The sequence below is a fragment of the Giraffa tippelskirchi genome, chromosome 12, assembly GCF_054371585.1.
Source record: "Giraffa tippelskirchi isolate mGirTip1 chromosome 12, T2T-mGirTip1v1.2.pri, whole genome shotgun sequence".
NCBI lineage: Eukaryota > Metazoa > Chordata > Mammalia > Artiodactyla > Giraffidae > Giraffa > Giraffa tippelskirchi.
This window is the reverse complement of record NC_137286.1, coordinates 33,931,998-33,951,183: the sequence shown is the minus strand read 5'-3', so window position 1 is coordinate 33,951,183 and position 19,186 is coordinate 33,931,998. Positions and strand designations below refer to the sequence as shown.

At 45.1% G+C, this 19,186-nt stretch overlaps 1 pseudogene; it reads right to left on the bottom strand.

Moving 5' to 3' along the window:
* Positions 1 to 4,968: 4,968 nt before the first annotated feature.
* On the bottom strand, positions 4,969 to 5,676 carry LOC145529327 (14-3-3 protein epsilon pseudogene; annotated as a pseudogene).
* Positions 5,677 to 19,186: the final 13,510 nt, after the last annotated feature.

Sequence of the window (19,186 nt, the reverse complement as noted above, 5' to 3'; positions counted from 1 at the left end):
TCAGTTAAAATATTCCAGAATTCAAAAAATAGAAAAACCCACCACAACAAAATAGAAATATGGTCTCTCTACTTAGAATATTTATAACATAGCTGAGGTGCTCAGAAATAACAATCTGCCATCTGTGGTCCTAAGCATTATCTATGTGCCAGACAGGGCTTCCCAGGTGGCGCTAGTGGTAAAGAACCTGCCTGCTAATACAGGAGATCTGAGAAACTCAGGTTAGACCCCTGGGTTGGGAAGATCCCCTGGAGGAGGGCATGACAACCCACTCCAGTATTCTTGCTTGGAGAATTCCCATGGACAGAGGAGCCTGGCAGGCTATAGTCCATGGGATCATAAAGAGTCAGACACAACTGATGCAACTTAGCATGCACGCACACATGGGCCAGGCATTGTGCTGAGCACTTCACATATATCGTTTTACTTATTCTACACAATCCATTTTACGGATGAGGACGCTCAGGCTCAAAAGAAGTCAGAATCACAGAGATGGAATTCAAGCTCAGGCCTGTCTGCAGAGCCCATACTCTTCAAGCTCACAGCACCTTGAATGAGGTTAAAACTAACTAATATCATTTATCACAATCGTCATGTGCCACTCACCTGCCACCACTAATAAAATCTGACAGAGAACATTAGACTCCAACAGGATAGATAATGTCTCTTGAGAGAATATTGGGGACAAGTTGACTACAAGTCATGTCTCTACCAAAACTAGCCCAGGTCATCATCTGAAGTGGGTCAGGACCTTCCCAGGTGAGCAGGGATAGGGACTAGCCAGGCAGGCAAAAGCTGTGGCTAAGGCCTGTCAAGACCTGTTGGGGAGCTGTAGGTCCTGCCCTATGCAGCCTGCCCAATAAGTGGGCGACAAAGGCCTGCCTGTCCACTGTGGTGAGGGAAGTGGCTGAGCCATAGTCAGGAGCCTGCATAGTCACTGTCCATGGGAACAGTGGCTAAGGCCAAACAAGATAGGATTTTTCAGGGGCTGTCAACTTCCAGTATAAGGCCACAGGTCCTGGGATGGGAATCCTGGCAAGACTACATTTCAAAGTCAATCTTGGAGTGTTGTACACCCCAGATTCAGGCTGAGATCTTATTAACTGAGTGCCTGCCCAGGGTGAGGGAGGCCTGGTCAGTCACACCTGGGTACCCTTTTGAACATTAAACATGGAGAGGTCAGGAGCAAACCTGACCCACACCTTCCCTCCTTGGAGCTGCTGAAAGGGCAGCTCTCACAAGCCCCAGTACATCCTGGGGATGGGCAAGGGCAGTCAGTTCACAGCTAGTGATTTATAACCTGGTCTGGCTGTCTGTGTGTGTGTGCTCAGTAGTTCAGTCACATCTGACTCTTTGCGACTTCATGGACTGTAGCCTGACAGGTTCTTCTGTTCATGGGATTCTCCAGGCAAGAATGCTGGAGTGGGTTGCCATTTTCTACTCCAGGACATCTTCCCAGCCTAGGGATTGACTGCATCTCTTGCATCTCCTGCATTGGCAGGTGGGTTCTTCACCACTGTGCCACCTGGGAAGCTCCCTGTCTGGCTATATAAGTTTGACCAAATGGATAGTACCTTAGGAATTTGGTTATTATGAAATCGTTTTCTTTTTCTAAGACTTTTTAACTTAAAAATTTCTAACGTTCATGTGTCCATATCAGCTTTTGGGGGGTTAGTATTTATATGACACGGAGAAGGCAATGGCACCCCACTCCAGTACACTTGCCTGGGAAATACCATGGACGGAGGAGCCTGGTAGGCTGCAGTCCATGGGGTTGCGAGGAGTCAGACACGACTGAGCGACTTCACTTTCACTTTTCACTTTCATGCATTGGAGAAGGAAATGGCAACCCACTCCAGTGTTCTTGCCTGGAGAATCCCAGGGACGGCAGAACCTGGTGAGCTGTCATCTATGGGGTCGTACAGAGTTGGACACGACTGAAGCGACTTAGCAGCAGCAGCAGCAGCAGCATCTATATGACATTGCTTTGTAAGCTTTAGCTTTCACCTTCCTGGGTCTTTCTATTTAAAGTGAGCCTTTTGTAAACAGCAGGGTTAGATTTTGGTTTTTATTTAGTCTGATAATCTTTGTCTTTTAATTGACATATTTATATTATTCACATTAATTATAACTACTGGCACAGTTGGATTTACCTTGTTATTTGCTTTCTATTTATCCTTTGTACTTTTAGTCCTCCTTTTTCACTTTGAGTTAATCAACTTTTAAAATTTTTTTATTATTTCATTTTGCTCTACTGTTAGCTTTTTAATTGCTTATTTTATTATTATATTAGTGGTCATCCTAGAGATTATGTCAATTTACTATAAATTAGTCCTTTCACAGTTAGTATTTTAATGCAAATACCTTAGAAGAGTTAACTCCCATCTTTGGTGCTGATATATATATATATATATATACATATATTCTGTCCATGGGATTCTCCATGCAAGAATACTGGAATGGATTGCCATGCCCACCTCCAGGGGATCTCCTTGACCCAAGGATTGAACCTGAGTCTCCTGCATTGCAAGCAAGCGGACTCTTTACCATTTCAGCCACAAGGGAAGCCTCCAAGTTTAGGCTGTGTTGTGAAAGTCGCTCAGTCACGTCTGACTCTTTGAGATCCCATGGATCTCTAGCCTGCCAGGCTCCTCTCTCCATGGAATTCTCCAGGCCAGAGTACTGGAGTGGGTAACCATTTCCTTCTCCAGGGGATCTTCTCAACCCAGGGATTGAACCCAGGTCTCCTGCATTGCAAGCAGATTCTTTACCATCTGAGCCACCAGGAAAGCCCGTGTGTGTGTGTGTGTGTGTGTGTAATTTTATTTATATATTTAAATATATATTTGTATTTTTATATACTGACATGGATTTACTTTTATGTTAAAAATCTTATGAGACATATGCACTACCAAATGTAAAACAGATAGCTAGTGGGAAGCTCCTGTACAGCACAGGGAGCTTAGCTTGGTGCTCTGTGATGACCTAGAGCAGGAGAATAGGGGGTAGAGATTAATTGCTTTACAATGTTGTATTCATTTTTGCTGTACAACAAAGTGAATCAGCTCCAATAAAAACTTAAAATTAAAAAAATTTATGATATTATTGTTAGTTTTAAGTTGTCTTTTTTTTAATTAATTGGTTAATTTATTGACCATGTGACTGTGGAATCTTAGTTCTCTGACTAGGGATTGAATCTTGGCTCTTGGCAAGTGAGAATGTGGAGTCCTAACTATGGGACTGCCAGGGAATTCCCTATTGTTATTTTAGTCAATATTCATTTATAATTATATACATTTTTATCTTTTGTTATGCCCTTATTCCTTCCTGCAGTTCACTCAGGGATCATCTTCCTTCATCCTGAAGAATTCCCATAAAAATTTCCTGTATTGCCAATGTGTACCAGTGACAAACCAAATTCTTTGAATTTTTGTCCACTTGACAAAATTTTGAACACATTTATTTTCTCTTCATTTCTGAAGGATAGTTTTCTGGGCATAGAATTCTAGATTGGTAGGGTTTTTTCTTTAGCACTTTAAAGATGTCATTTCATTGTCTCTGGCTTCCATAGTTAGCCATCAGTTGTACTGTTAACTGGTTAGTAACCAGTAATATGATCATTTTAACAAAGAGCTAATGTGCCTCAGTGAGGACCCAGTGTAGCCAAAAACAAATTAATTTTTAAAAATATGGTTGCTTTTAAGATTTTTGATAGGCCTAGGTATAGTTTTCTTTATACTTATAATATTTGGAGTTTGTTTTATTTAAGTTTAGCTTTGTTTTATTTAAATTTAGGTTTGTTTTATTTAGGTTTCTTTTATTTAAGTTTAATGTTAATCCACGCTGTGTTTCAGTAAGAACAATACAGATTCTGTATCTATGGCTCCAGTCAGATATCCAGTAGTACAAATTAGTTTTAAGTTACACATACTGAATAAAGAGGCTGAGGGAGCAAAGGAGGGAAGGGGTGGGGCCCAGTGGGAGAGGGAAGAAGAAACAAAGAATTGAACATGCATGCTAGCTTTTCCATAATACCTTCAATGCTAACCTGCTTCAGAGGAAGAGTAAAAGTAGGCAAGAATGAGCAGCCACAATTGTTAAACTGTTACCAGCATCGTGTTTTTCAACAACATTTCAACCGAGTTTGAAACACTTTTTAATAGCAAAACCATCACAAAAAACTCCCCAGACAACCTTTAACCACCTCAAGCTAACATCCAATTAATTTTAAACATTGGTTTAAAATTCAATTTAAAGAATTAGAAAAAGGGAAAATGATACCACATACACCTCAGTAGTGTGATTAACCTTTCTCTTAGATGCTTGCATCACATAAAATTCTAATAGCTTTTGAATGTGATTTCCATTGCTAATGGTGATCTTGCCGCATCTGCAAGAGATAATACAGTAATGCTGGGAAAGCCTCTATGCAGTCCTGTTAGTGTTCTTAAAGATCCTAAAAGCTGGGACCAGTAAAATCCAAAGAAATTCACTCTTGCCTTTAAGAACTTTAGAAAACCATTAAAAAAAAAAAAAAAACCCAACAGGGCAGGAACTAAAGTCTAAGGCCACATGTAAAAGTCAGATTTGGTGGTTCTTAGTAACAATGGAGAAGGAAATGGCAATCCACTCCAGTACTCTTGCCTGGAAAATCCTATGGACAGGGGAGCCTGGTAGGCTGCAGTCCATGGGTTTGCTAACGGTCGGACACGACTGAGCGACTTCACTTTCACTTTTCACTTTCATGCATTGGAGAAGGAAATGGCAACCCACTCCAGTGTTCTTGCCTGGAGAATCCCAGGGACAGGGGAGCCTGGTGGGCTGCCGTCTGTGGGTTCGCACAGACTCGGACACGACTGAAGTGACTTAGCAGTAGCAGCAGCAGTAACAATGAGGGAATTTCCAAGATGGGTAGGATGGGAATGTCTGGGGTGGTCAGAGATGGTTTCTCATGTTGGCTTTTATGTTTCACTGATTATCATCTTCCACATCCTGCAGTGCTTCTTTATTCTGCTCTTCACCATCACCCTGCATATCTGAAGTCCACAGTGTCAGATTATCACTAACAACTGTGTGATAAGTGTAGAGTCCTTATAGCTTTGCTCACTCAGTGTGTCCAGTTCTGCAACAGCATCATTAAAAGCTGCTTTTGTCAACCTGCAGGTATGCTCAGGGGAATTAAGAATTTCACAGTAGAATATGGAAAAATTGAGAGCAAGACCTAAATGAATGGGATGTGTCGATGGAGGTCCTGTCATTGCAATAGCACTAGCAGCTTTATAAGCCATCAAGCTGTTCTCCACAGCCTCCTTCCTATCATTTCTTGGGGCAAATTCAGCCAGATACCTGGGGTAGCCCCCTTTCATTTTATAATAGAAAAGCTTGGACTCAGCCATTGTTAGGGGCTGGAGTGAGGTGTTTGTCCAGTATACCCAGAATGTCACAACAGATTAACTGTAGCTCAGTCTCAACCATTTGCCGATATTCCCAAATCATTTTTAATTTGTCTTCTCCTCCCTTGTTTTCCTCTTTGTTGCTGATTATTCTCCAGGAAGCTCTTCTAGTTCTAATCACATTTTTAATATGCACAGATAGGAGGTTTCTTTCTTCAACTGTCGACTCCACATCCATCCTTGCTACTTTCTTCATTGATTTCACCATTTCGTCGTATTGCTCAGCCTGCTCGGCCAGCTTCACCTGGTACACCAGATTGCGAAGGATGGAAGCAGATAGTGTCTCCCACTCTCAGCCTCTCACTCCACGTCTGAGCAACAAAAATGGCAGTGTCTCAATCCTCATTGATATTCACGAATCTGTGGCTTGATGCCTTTCATCATATTTAGAAAATTCTCAGTCATTATTTATTCAAATATTTGAGCATGTCCTACATATCTCTTATGCTCAGCTCCATTTACTCCTCAATTCCTTTTCACTCTGTGCTTCAATCCAGATAATATCTATTGATTGGTCACCAATCTTGTCTTCTGCAAGACTGTATACAGGGTCCTGTTAGACCCATTCAGTGAGTTCTTAATTTCAGATATTTTGCAGTCTAAAACACCAATTTTTTTCATTCTTATAGATTTAAGTTTTCTCTTTAAATACTCAAGCTTTTCACCCATTTTGTCCATCTTTTGCTCTATTCTCTTTAATATATTATCCTTACTTATTTTAAAACCTTTGTTTGAGACGTCACCTCCTGTTTGGTCTAGCTTGCTGCATCTCAGTTTGGAAAATGGCCTCAGGAAGAAAGTTGGTTAAATATGGGGCTCACTTTGTATGTCCTCCATCTGTCAAAGATCATAGCCCTGTGTTGCCTGATGTCTAGTCTCTGCAAACTACTGTTGTTTATACTGCTGTGAGGAAGAGAAAAGTTGAACATATGGCATGGGGTTGGGGATGGGGACTGTGTAAGAGAAGTGGACAGACCTTGAAGGATCAGGAAGTGCCATAGAATTATCCACCATGCCCCGCTGTCCTGACTCCATAGTGCCCTGAATCCAGAGCCATACTCCAGCCCCAAGGCCCACACAGAAGGGAGGGTAGAGTGGCAAGGAAGTGGCGGGAGCCTGGAATCCAAGTCTTATGGCTCCAATGGGCCACAGGGGTCTCTGCAAATGACTGGAAGAGGGAACAAGGAAGCAAGAACAGTCTTTGGGCCTAAGTTTCTCAGCCAGAGGGGCCATGTGGGAGACCCTGGGAGGAGGATGGGGCAGCTTTCTTGGAACTACCATCCAACCAGAGGAAGCCAGTATTCCATGTCTACCCAGAGCACTAGGGCCCTCACTATTGTCTTCATTTATTTGCATCTTTTTGCATGTCATTTGTCATTTGCATAGGGTCTCATTTTATGTCAAATTCACAGTCTCTGCTTATTCCTCCCTATTTGGGTATAGGGAAAAGTGGACCTTCAGCTAAATCTTCCTTGGGGAATTTCATTTTAACTCTTAGTATACCACCAAAGTCATTTAGACTGAATTTTAATTTTTAAGCTCCTTTTCTGAGCAGCTTTAACTATTAATAAGAATTGATTATTTTATGACTTTTATCCTTTCACAGGGGTCTTCCAAAAACCAAAGAGAGATTTCAATTATTTTTTAATAGAATAAAGCTTGTTCTATCTTACAATTACCAAAACGATCCACTGGATTCTTTATAAGTCCAAAATATATCAATTACTGTATTGATCCATTGGATCCTTTATAAATTCAAAATATATCCTAGATCTTAAAACATTTGCTATTTCATCCTCTTAGGAACTATTTTTCATCATCACTCATTAATTATTCTCAACCATGCTTTTTAAAAACAGAGACTAAAGTAATAAGAAAACAGAAGAATGATGGAATTGCCTGGAAGGCAATTCAATGGTGATATGAATCATTGCTATTCTACCATCTTTCAGTTTTCTTATTGCTCTGTCCAAAGCGTTAGATGTCTTTCAAGAAGGTGTAAACAAGTCGGTCTGGAAACATTATCTTTGTTCATTTGTTTGTTTTAGCTTTCATCACACAAGATGAGAGTTCAGAATATTTCATTTTCCTACAAAGAAGAAAGAGAAAAAACCAGACATTTCCCAGTTACTGAGGTATCAGTAGATGAACGCAATGTCAAGCAGCCTCTCGAGACTACAGTGATGATGGTGTGTGTGTGCTCAGTCACGCAGTCATGTCCGACTCTCTGCAAGTCCATGGACTGTAGCCTGCCAGGCTCCTCTGTCCATGGGATTTTCCAGGCAAGAACATTGGACTGGGTTGCCATTTCCTTTTCCAGGAGATCTTTCCAACCCAGGGATCGAACCCAGTTCTCCTGCGGCTCCTGCATCGACAGGCAGATTCTTAACCACTGAGCCACTTGGGAAGCCTAAAGATGATGGTAAATTTATATATAAGCAAAGTTGAAGTCTATGAATCTTCAGATATCTTAGAAGAATTTTCTCAAATTAAAGAATTGCCCCCATTTCTCCAGAGAATGGGGAGCTGGAGACCAGAGAGGAATGGTTCTTTTTCAGGGTCACCCTGTTCTTGGTCTGTCTTGTTTCACAGAAATGCGTGACTCAGCCTGCCTTTATCATAGGCATACGGTAGGTGCTGCCCTGCAAGCTGGAACAGCGCTGGCCCTAGGAGTAAGAAGCCTGGCCGAATCCCCACTCCTGAGACCTGGCACTCGCCCAGCTCATCTGCCACCCTTCCTTGGGCCTTGGGGCTCTTGAAGCTGTGGTTTTCCTCTGGGTGGTGACTCAGTGCCCAAGGCCTCCCCTGCATATGAACCTCCCCTTCCCTGGGCCTCACTGACTGCCCTGAACCAGAGGCAGCTGTGGTTTCCTCTAAAGCAGCAACCACAAACTGCCAAGCCCACCCCACCTACCCTCCACTACCCACTCCACCCTTCAGGGCCCTAGACCCAACCTTGGGGTGTCAAAGGAAAGAGAACGGAAGGGAGGCTGCAGACTTCCATGAGACGTGGGGTTTATGATGAGCTTTGCCTTTTATAGCATGAGTGTCAAAGATATACCCATTTCATAGATGGGGAGAATAAGGCCAAAATGTTTTAGGGGCTTCTTTCAAATTAATCTATTCATTCCTTCAACTAGCATTCCTCAAAAGCCCACAAGAACACAGGACAGTAGACGCTGAGATGTGATGCCCACATTTCCCTTCAGGGAAGGACTTGGTGTCTGGGGACCAGGGCAGGAGCACTGTAGCTGTCAGCCTGTCCAGGGATTGCTTCAGCTACAGATACTTGCTTTACCCTGGGCCATGCCCTTCTCTGGGCAATCTGTATCCAAATACTAATCTAGCTGGGTTGCAAAGGCCCAGCCATTTCAGCTCAGTGTGGGACCGTGAGGGGCCATTCCATGCCAAGCTCCCAGTGAGAAGCCCAGGCTGGGTGGGGCCTGCAGTACAGCTCAGCTTCTCCCTCTGACAGTGATGCCTCTTCCCCCTCCCTTCTACACTCATCAGTCTCCAGAGCTCTCCCTGAAGAACATCCAGCATGCTACACTTTGAGCCACAGACTGCTTCCCGGAGAACTCACCCTGCAATACTTGGCTTTCAAAGAGCTGCCAGCCCAGTGGCAGAGAGACAAGTAAGCAACCAAAGTGCAGGAAGGCCAGCCCCAGGGGGACACAGCCAGCAGAGGCCCTGAAACAGGCTTTGGTGCACAGGCAGGGAGAATCTGGGAGGCCCTGGCTAACAGCACTGAGGCAAGAGCCTAAGTGCCTCTCACTACCTGAAAGCTGCAGCGCAGACCCTTGGTTTGGAGGAGGGACACCTACCTACCACGATTTTCTCTGACCTTATCTGTTCCTGTAAGAAACACTCCCCAAGGTGGCCGTCTCCCAACTTTCTTCCTCAAATACATACTCTAACTGTGGGTCCAGGTGCCTCTTACGTCTTCAGGGCCTTGTGGCCAGCCAGAGGCAGCTACAGAGCTCTGGGGCTGCTCATGGGAGCTGTTCTGGATCTTGAGGGCTCAGAAAGGAGAGCAGGCCCTTAGGTCAAGCAAAGGAACCCTAGGATTGTGAGGAACACTACTTGGTTCCAGTCCCACAAAGAGAAACATGGCCAACAGAGCAAGCAAGCTCCCCTCACTGTGGGCACATTCATACAGTACAGTCCAGCCTGCATCTTGCCACGCATCTGGTGATAAGAAACAGTGACCCTACGTCCCCTCCAACCAGAGGTCCCAGAGCTGACAATTCAGATAATCAGGAAGGTCTTCCTTCCCTGGAGTCTTTCCTCTGTCTCCCCGGGGCCTTCTTCAAGAGTCCTACACTGGCTTTAGGGGCTGTGGAATCTGTGCTGTCTGCCCAAGGCTGATCCTCAGCATAAAGAATCCACCCTTTGGGCCCCTAATCTGATCCCAAGTCATTGTGGGATCTGGGGAACATTCCTCTGCCAGGGACCTCATTTTTCCATCTGTCTGACACAGGGGCAGGAGAGGAAGTCTTTCAGCTTCCTGACTGGCCTGACATTTGTGACCCAGTAGTAAATCAAGTTTATCGAAACCATGATCCTATGCCTGCCCCCCACCCATCCCCTTTGTCTCCCCACCCACCCCCCAACTTTCCCAGGCCCAGCATCTGCCACTGCCCCTTTCCTGACCTTTCACCTCTCCTGGGACTGATAAGAGATGAGAGGGTTTGAAGTCAGCCTTGCTTCCCATATGACCGTAGAGGATGCTCAGAGGAGGTGCCGGTCACTACGTGCAGAGAAGCAGCTACAACAAGCCAGTGTTCCAGGAACTCCTGGAAATCATGTTGGAGAAATGCTTCCTTGGAAATGGATTGGATTGAAGAGTCCAGGGTGGCAAATAGCCAGTTCAAGGCTGTACTTGAACACGTGGATTTGAGACGTTATTCCCTTGCAGCAGAGAAGTCAGAAAAAGTGCTGTTCATGCCAGATTCCTTTGTTGTGAGCAAGTATGACTCATCACAGACAATCTCTGCTCAGAGTGTACCATGGGCCCCACCATCCCCCACAAGGAGGACCAGTGGGAGGGAAGAGAAATGGACTGGGCACAGGCGGTGGCTTTGAGTCTAGTCCAGGATGAAGGGAAACCATGCCAGAGAGTTTAGCCAGGCCGCAGCTGCACCAACCCTGCCGAGAGGAATGGAACCCAGCCATCCATCCTTCTCAGCCAAGCCCAACTTAGGTTTGGTTGTGAACATTACTAAGGGAGTTAGTGACAAGGGATGGAGGCTCAGTCTGCAACCAGCACCAGGGATCAGTCTATGACCAGGGTCAGTGCTCAGAGTGCCGCCAGAATGAGAACTGGGCCTTGATGACATCAAGGGCCCTCACATTAATCTCCCTCCAGGTGGGGCTCAGAGCCAGGTAAGTTGTGGGAAGTTTCGGGTGGAGGGGAGGGTCTCTGTTTTCCTGTGTACAACATGGGGATATTTATTTCTGTCCTGCCTGATAACCACAATCTAAACCATACGCCAGCTTCATGCTTTACAAAACACCATCCTTTTTGACCCTCACAAGAACCCTTATCAATACCTGCCTTGCAGGGTGAGATTGCACTTTATGAGATGGCTGAAAAGATGGGTGGGGTTGTTTGCTCAGTTTTTTTCTTTGCATAGATTATGAATCTTTTTTAATTTGGCTGTATTGGGTCGTAGTTGCAGCTGTGGCATGTGGGATCTTTCCTTGCAGCATGCAGGCTCTCCAGCACGAGGGCTCAGTAAGGAATTGAACCAAGTTCCCTGCATTGGAAGGTAGATTCTTAACCACTGGACCACCAGGGAAGTTCCCTGATTGCTGTTTTGAAAGGAGAATTCAGAGGATGGGAGCATCTCAAAAGGGAAGACCCCTACTGTTACCATGGTTTCTTTTCATCTGTCTTTCAGTTAATTTTTATCTTCCCAAACTCATGTGCAAAAAATGTTTGCAGAGTCAAACTGTGCTAAAGTGTTAGAACAAAGACAGCACTCTCCTATGTCACTCCATCCTGCTCTTTCGAAGTGACCACTTCAACTCATTCAGTTATTTAGGAGATAAAAATCAGAAGACAAAAATCTCTGCAAGGAGATGAAACCAGTCAATCCTAAAGGAAATCAATCCTGAATATCCATTGGAGGGACTGATGCTGAGGCTGAAGCTCCAATACTTTGGCCACCTGATGCAAAGAACTGACTCATTGGAAAAGACCCTGATGCTGGGAAAGACTGAAGGCAGGAGGAGAAGGAAATGACAAAGGATGAGATGGTTGGATGGCATCACTGACTCAATGGACATGAGTTTGAGCAAGCTCCAGGAGATGGTGAAGGACAGGGAAACCTGGTGTGCAACCGTCCATGGGGTCGCAGAGAGTCAGACATGACTGAGCAACTGAAAAACAACAACAAAATGAAGCATTTATTGCTATTATTTCTATCTCAGAGAAGTCCAATTTAGATACCGTCTCTTGGCATTCTTCTCATGACAGATGAGATTCACTTACACTCTTTCCTCTCCTTTTGATATCATAACACCCCATTTCTTGGTTACATTCACAATCAGTAAATAGTGCTCACTGCTAAGCCAAGTAATATGCTGTCTTTTTCTTTCTTCATACCTTTCTTTTCCTTTCTTCATAAATACCTTTGCTCGCTTTGTAAACTTCTTTTCTTCAGAATTAATTGTTGACTCATTTTTTCATTTACTTTTTTTTTTTCTTTTGACACATCCCACACCCTGCAAAAGTCCTGTAAAATGATTCTCGATACACATTTTCATTATAATTCCTTCTTTTTTTAACTCTGACACACCCCTCCTGGGGCCCCTGGTTCTCCCGCCTCCATCTGAACTAATAGCTCTAGATCAGCCCCACAGCTGTCATCCTGTGCTTCTTCCCTTGATGATCTCTGTTTTTCCTGCATTCTATTTCTTCTTTTTTTTCTTCACAACAAAGACCACACCATTTATTTACAAAGGCCAGTGTGGGAGTTGGGTGAGGTAGGGAGGGAAGGCCACACAGACATCCTCTCTGGATTGCTTGGGACCCTTGCCCACTTACAGAAAATTCCATTCTTCTTGGCTCCATATTCTCAGTAGTGGGTCCTTATTTCTTCTTTCTTGGTTTACGCCCTTCTGTGGCCTGGAGCACATCCTCCAGTAGCTTCCTGAGGAAGTTTGCATCTGAGATAAAGTTTTTCAAACCTTGTATATCTGAAAATATCTACATTCTCTTCTCACACTGTATTGATACCTTGGATGGGTATATAATTCTCAGTTGAAAATAATTTTCCTTCAGCATCTTTAAGGCATTGGTTTGCGGACTTCTGGCTTTGAATATTGCTATTAAGAGATCTGATGCTGACCTGATTCCTGATCCTTTGTATAAGATCTGGTGTCACTTTCTGGAAGCTTCTAGGATCTTCTGTCCATTTTAAAATATATGTTTATTGAGGTACAATTCACATATCATAGAATAGAATTCACTTATTTAAATTGTACAATTCAATGTTTTTTAACATATTCATGGAGGTGAACAACTGTCACCACAACTGATTTTAGAGTATTTTAATCCCCCAGGAAAGAAACTCTGTATATTACCAGTCACTCTTTACTTTCCCACTAACCACTCAGCCCTAGGCAACCACTAATCCATTTCTCTCTATACATTGTAGATTTGCCTATTCTGGACATTCAAGTAAATGAAATCATATACTATGTGGTCTTTTGTGACTGGTTACCTTCACTTAGCACAGTGTTTTCTAGGTTCATTCATATTGTGTTAGGTACCAGCACTTCATTTCACTTTATAGCTGGATAACATCGCATTGTATGGATACACCACATTTTATTTATCCATCTATCCATGGATTAACATTTGAGTTTTTCAATTTTTTGGCTATTTTAAATAAGGCTGCTATAAGCATTTCTGTACAAGTTTTTGTATGAACCTATGCTTTCATTTCTCTTGGGTATATACCTAGGAGTGGAATTGCTGACTTATATGCTAAGTCTGTTTATCCATTGGAAGAACAACCAGACTGTTTTCCAAAGCAAGTGTACCATTTTACATTGCTACTAGTTCTAGATGAGGGTTCCTATTTCTCTACATCCTTGATAACACTTGCTACTATCATTTTTATTATAAGTGGATGTAAACTGGTATCTCATCATGGTTTTGATTTGCATTTTTCTAATGGTTAATGATGTTGAACAAGTTTTCATGTTTGCCATTTGTATAATCTTCCTCCTTTGCTTCCTAAAAAATTGGGTTTAACTGTCTTTATTATTGGGTTGTAAGAGTTCTTTATATATTCTAAATAAAAGCCCCTTATCAGATACATAATATGTAAGTACTTTCTCACATTCTATGGGTTGTCTTTTCACTTCTGACAGTGTCACTTCTTTCTTAAAGATTTTTATTTTTGGTTGCGCTGGGTCTTCATTGTTGCACATGGGCTTTTTCTACTTGCGCCAAGCAGGGGGCACTCCCTATTTGTGGTGCACGGCTTCTCACTGTGGTGGTTTCTCTTGTGGAGCATGGACTCTAGGCTGCACAGCCTCAGTAGCTGTAACTTGGGGGCTCTAGAGCGCAGGCTCCGTAGTTGTAACACACAGGCTATACGGGCTTAGTTGCCCTGCAGCACGTGGGATCTTCCTGGACCAGGGATCAAACTGGTGTCCCTGCACTGCAAGGTGGATTCTTAACCACTGGGCCACTAGGGAAGCCCAATAGTGTCACTTCTGATAGAGGTTGAATTGTGCTCACCAAAGACATCTATTGAAGTCCTAACCACTCCACCCCCAGTTTCTCAGAAGGTGACCATGTTTACAAATAGAGTCATTGCAGATACAATTAATTAATTAGCTAGGGTCACATTGGAATTATGCGTGCTTGCATGCATGCTCAGTCATGTCTGACTCTTTGCAACCCCATGGACTCTTTGCAACATGGCCTGCCAGGTTTCTCTGCCCATGGAATTTTCCAGGCAAGAATACTGGAGTGGGTTGCCATTCCCTTCTCCAGGGGATATTCCCAATCCAGGGATTGAACCAGCATCTCCTGCATTGGCAGGTAGATTCTTTACCACTAAGCCACCTGGGAAGCAAGGGCAGGGCTTAATTCACTATGACTGGTATCCTTGTAAGAAGATGTTGGAAAGATACACGTGGAGTCCTGTATCCATTACCAGTCACTGTGATGCCAGAGAGCACCATGTTATGAGAGAGGCAGAGGTCACCATCTTTTTTTTGGTCACCATCTCCTGTATCACACCCAGCGGCTAGCCTCCACCAATTGCTGGCTACTTGCTCTATTGTTTTCAACAATGCGCTGGGGCATAGATTGCTCCACAGTATGATCCAAAGAAATGAAGTCCCTTTGCAGGAGTGAAACAGAGTAAGGCCCTGTGGGGCTCCCAGGCAAGGAGGACTTTCTGTCCCTCATTTCTTGTAGGCAAGACTCCAGCCTTCATGACCTTCTCTGAGTTCCAAAGGGCAAATTTGTACAGTTGCTAATCAAGGGAGGAGAAGCCAAGAAACCACCTAAAGCCAGATTAAAGGGACCACAGAAGCTCTTCAAGATTAGGAGACCTGATCACTTGAGACGGGATTAAAGGCGTGCAGGCCCTACACACACCCTAATCTTGTCAGAGATCCCACTTTTGAATCACTGTTATAAAACCCTTTATCAAATCCTCTCAGGTTGGGACACATAGTTTTTCAAGGCAGAAGCTTAGTGTGTCCTCCTTTGCCTGGCAAAGTAATAAAATTATCCTTTTCTATTTTACCCAAAATTGTCTCCCAGATTGGATTTGGCATCAGGGTACAGAGAGGCCAAGTTTTTGGTGACTGGAGGCTAGTCTCTGAAGTTTGTTCTGATCTCAGGAGGGTTTTTCTCAATTAGCTCTTTGCTTCTCTCTACAAACTTCTAGATGGTCTAATTTTTAGCTAGCTTTTTTCAAAGCACTACCAGACTTAATTTCTTACCACCAATATCTCCATTGTTTGGAGAGCACTGATGTGCTTGAATTTCCCCACACTCTGTGCAAATAAAGCCAGTTCCCTTGAGGAGAGCATCAGAGTTTTTATGGACTTCCTCGGTCTTTGTACGAAACATCTGTATCACTGCTCTGAAACGTGTCTTGGAGTGATAGCCTGCTTTATAAGGATGCTGGGTTGGGGCAGTAGCCTTTGGTCTTCTAAACTAGCCTCTCCTAGAAGTGAGAGAGTCAAGGCCTCAGTATGCTCTGACTTCCATGTCTAGGGTAGACATTCCACCTTGAGTTGGAAATGGGTTGAGGAAAAAGGCCCCAGGCTTCTCAGATACTCTTACCTGGAATACACCTCAACACAGAGGTGAGGGAGATGAGACATGCTGCTGGCCTGCCACTCCCAGGGAGATCCTGTACCTCTCAGCTGGGCACTGGGGATAGAGAGAACCCTGTGTTCTTGACTGCAGCTGCCTAGAGTGCAGCTTCTTTCCCAATGACCTGGGAGGGGAGAGAGAAAGCAGGGCTCTAGCTCTTCTTACCGTTACCAAAAGCTCAGCCTCTCTGTACATTGGTGCCACCAAATCAAATCTCAGAGACATTCCCCTTTTCTGTTGCTCTGGCCTCTCTTACACGTTGAAGATGTCCCTCAAATGTCTGAAAACTAGCTCTCTATTTGGCGGCTGACATCCCATCCTGCAGGCATACTCATAGCAACTGGAGATCACTTTCCATGGAGAAGAAAGAGGGCCAATCTTGGAGTTGGCCACACCTGGCTCAAAACCTATCTCCACCTTTTTTACTCCAATTGGGTAAATCCTCTGTGCATCATCTTCCCTCTTAGTAAAATAAAAATAATAATATACCTGCTGATCATACACAAGCAAGTGCTTGGCACACTGTAGGTCCTCAGGAAATGTTCACATCCTAGCCTCCCCCATTCAGAGGCTGATCTAAGACACCTCAATCCCTATCATCTACACTGACAGTTGGTATGCACTTCTGTTCCTTCTCTTTCTCCTTCCCTATTAACATCATATGCTTGTGATCATGCCTCTACTAATCATGGAGGGACAGCCCATCCCTCATAATAAGACGTTGCCACTATGCTGCCTTAAAGCAAATTTTGGTGTCAGATGGACCTGGGAGTTAACAGATATGATGTAAAATCAGATTCTGACCCTTGAGTTAACAGATATGATGTAAAATCAGATTCACCCAGTATCCCCAAGCCTTGGGTGAGACCCCTGAATATTTATTACAATCAAAAAGATAAAAGAAGACAGGAACAGGATGATCTGAGGGACTCAGAACCCATGCAAGAGGAAGACCCTCAGTGACAACCAGCATCTGGACCTCAGAGAAGAGGTTCCTCTCTGCCCAGAGCAAAGAGGGAGTGAGTCTTCAAGTCTTCCAATAGACTGGAGACACAGTTTTTCAGGACAGCTGTTGAACTTCATGTACCACACCCCATTCCCACATTACCATGCCTCCCACTTCCCTCCAACTCCTTCCTGCTGAGCCTATTTTTCTGCTCAAGCCCAGGCCATGGCTCTGTTTCCTGGAGGACACCATCTCCCAAGGCCTTGAAGCAAGAGGAGCCAGGGACAGACTCCCTTAGGCCAGCAGTGGGGGTCTTGGCCTCCACCGAGAACCTGTGTGTTCTCACCTCCCTCAGAACATTCTGCACCAGGCATCCGACTTCAAAGGCTCCCCGGAGCTGGGCCTGGCCCTCTTCCTTCAGCTATTTGATCCTGCCATGGTGGGTGCTCAAGCCTGAAGTCCCAGGGCCCAGGATGAGAGCTTGGCCAGCCCCATGCTGTGGCCAGTGCCCTCTAGAAAGGGCATTCCACACACAGAGTTCTACACACCTGAACCTTCTGCTGGGAATGTGTGCCTCCAGGCCTACACACATCACACTGGGGTGGCCGGTCACCTGAACAGAACCAGCACATTCGGTGCTCAGAGCTTTTCTTGCACTCCCGTGACCCCATCGTTCACCTGTCACCTCTCCCGCATTTCTGAGGGGGCAACTGAGCACATATGCTAAGACACACCTGGGAAGCTAGACACTCCCCCATCTAATGGGCCTCAAGGGGCACCTCCGATGGGCCTCACACTGTGCTAGGTCAGGCCGGCAGAAAAACAAACAGCTCCCAGAATGCTTCCCCCTCCTGCAGCTAGCTGGAATAAAAGGCAACAGCTGCCAAGTGTCCAATAATAAAGCTGTGGGATTCTAGGGGATCGAGTCATTTTAAAAGGATGGACCTGAAAGTGTTCTCTAGCTTAACCTGGGTGGCATATTATATGTTCTACCTCAATTTAAAAAATCGTGACTGGCCCTAGCCCCTCAAACTCAGCAGAGACTAGACAGGCCAAGCGGAGAGTAGAAGACAGGGAGAGAACCATTGACAGGGCCAGGTCTGGAGGCTGGTGGACGGCAGTGGGAAGTTGCAGTGGACGTGGGTTGGAGCCCTTGTCAAGAAAAAGGGCAAAGTCTGGGGACTACAGAATGTCAGAGACAGAGAGGATCAAGAGTGAGAGTTCTGAGGTGTGAGGGCCAGGGAAGCCCTCTCTTTAGGGAGATCAGGGTGCTCTGGGAAGTCTTGGTGTCCACACAGGTGATGGGGACGGAGGGCAGCAGTTTGTTGGCTTCTCCTAGGTTCTGATTGAGTGGGGACTCCATGATGGGAAGCTGGAAGGTCCAGGGCACTAGAAAATATTCAGCATTCTGAAAAAGGTGACCTCAGATAGGCCAGCAGCGGCCAGTTCACAGGTCCGAGACCTCCACCATTTCCAATGCCTGGTTTCCCCAAAGCAGTCTAAGCAGAACAGCAGAACAAACTGAGCCCAGCCGAAGCTAGGCAGGGTCAGCCTTGCCATCTGTGTGGCCTAAAACCCTGTGTTTGAGGGACATGTGTGGTGGAAAGGTGGACACTATGTGCTCCATCAATGTGAGGCCTCAATCTAGACCACCTGTTAGGCTAGGCAGGAGCCCTCTCCGCACCTCGGGTCCTCCAGCCTCTGCTCCCAGCATAAGAGGCTCACTACCTCACATTTTTCACTCCATTTTCATAATTCCTAAGTTCCAGGATGTTTTTCCCACTATGGGCTTGAACTCTGCCTCCAGGAGATTCCTCAGAGGTCTAGGATATACCAGTCTCCCCAGGCTGCTCCTCCCTGTCCATCTGGCCTGGTACAGTGTGCTGGCTCTTCTGTGGCTATTAGGCAGTGGGGGCCCTGAAAGGATCCTAGCCCTTCAGGTAGAAGGAGGAACAATCCCCTTCTTTGACCTGCATGCCATGTCACTATTTATACAGCCCAAACTTTGGGGGAAGCGAAGTGCATTGTTTTATGTTCACTTCAGCTCATGAGAAAGGGAGAAAGTTCTCATTTCACAGGCACCTGCCTTGGTTTCCCACAGCCAACTGCTATTGGCCCCAGGCCCTGTCCCGTTGGGCCTCTGCTCACCTTATTCCCTTCTACCCACTACCACCAGTTTGTGCCTTTGGTGAGTCACTTCACCTCCCCCAGCTTCAGTTTACTCACCACTAAGACGGGGATGGTAGCAGTGCGCACCTCACAGGATGATGGATGAAGTACAAGTCATGTGTGCAAAGGGCCTAGCACACAGGGCTCAGCACAGGTGAGTCTCCTCCCCCGAAGCTCGTGAGAGGTGCGTGTTCATGGCCCAAGACCTCTAACAGGCAGGTTCTCATCACCAGGTGGGGCTCCTTGGCTGCAGGCAGAGCC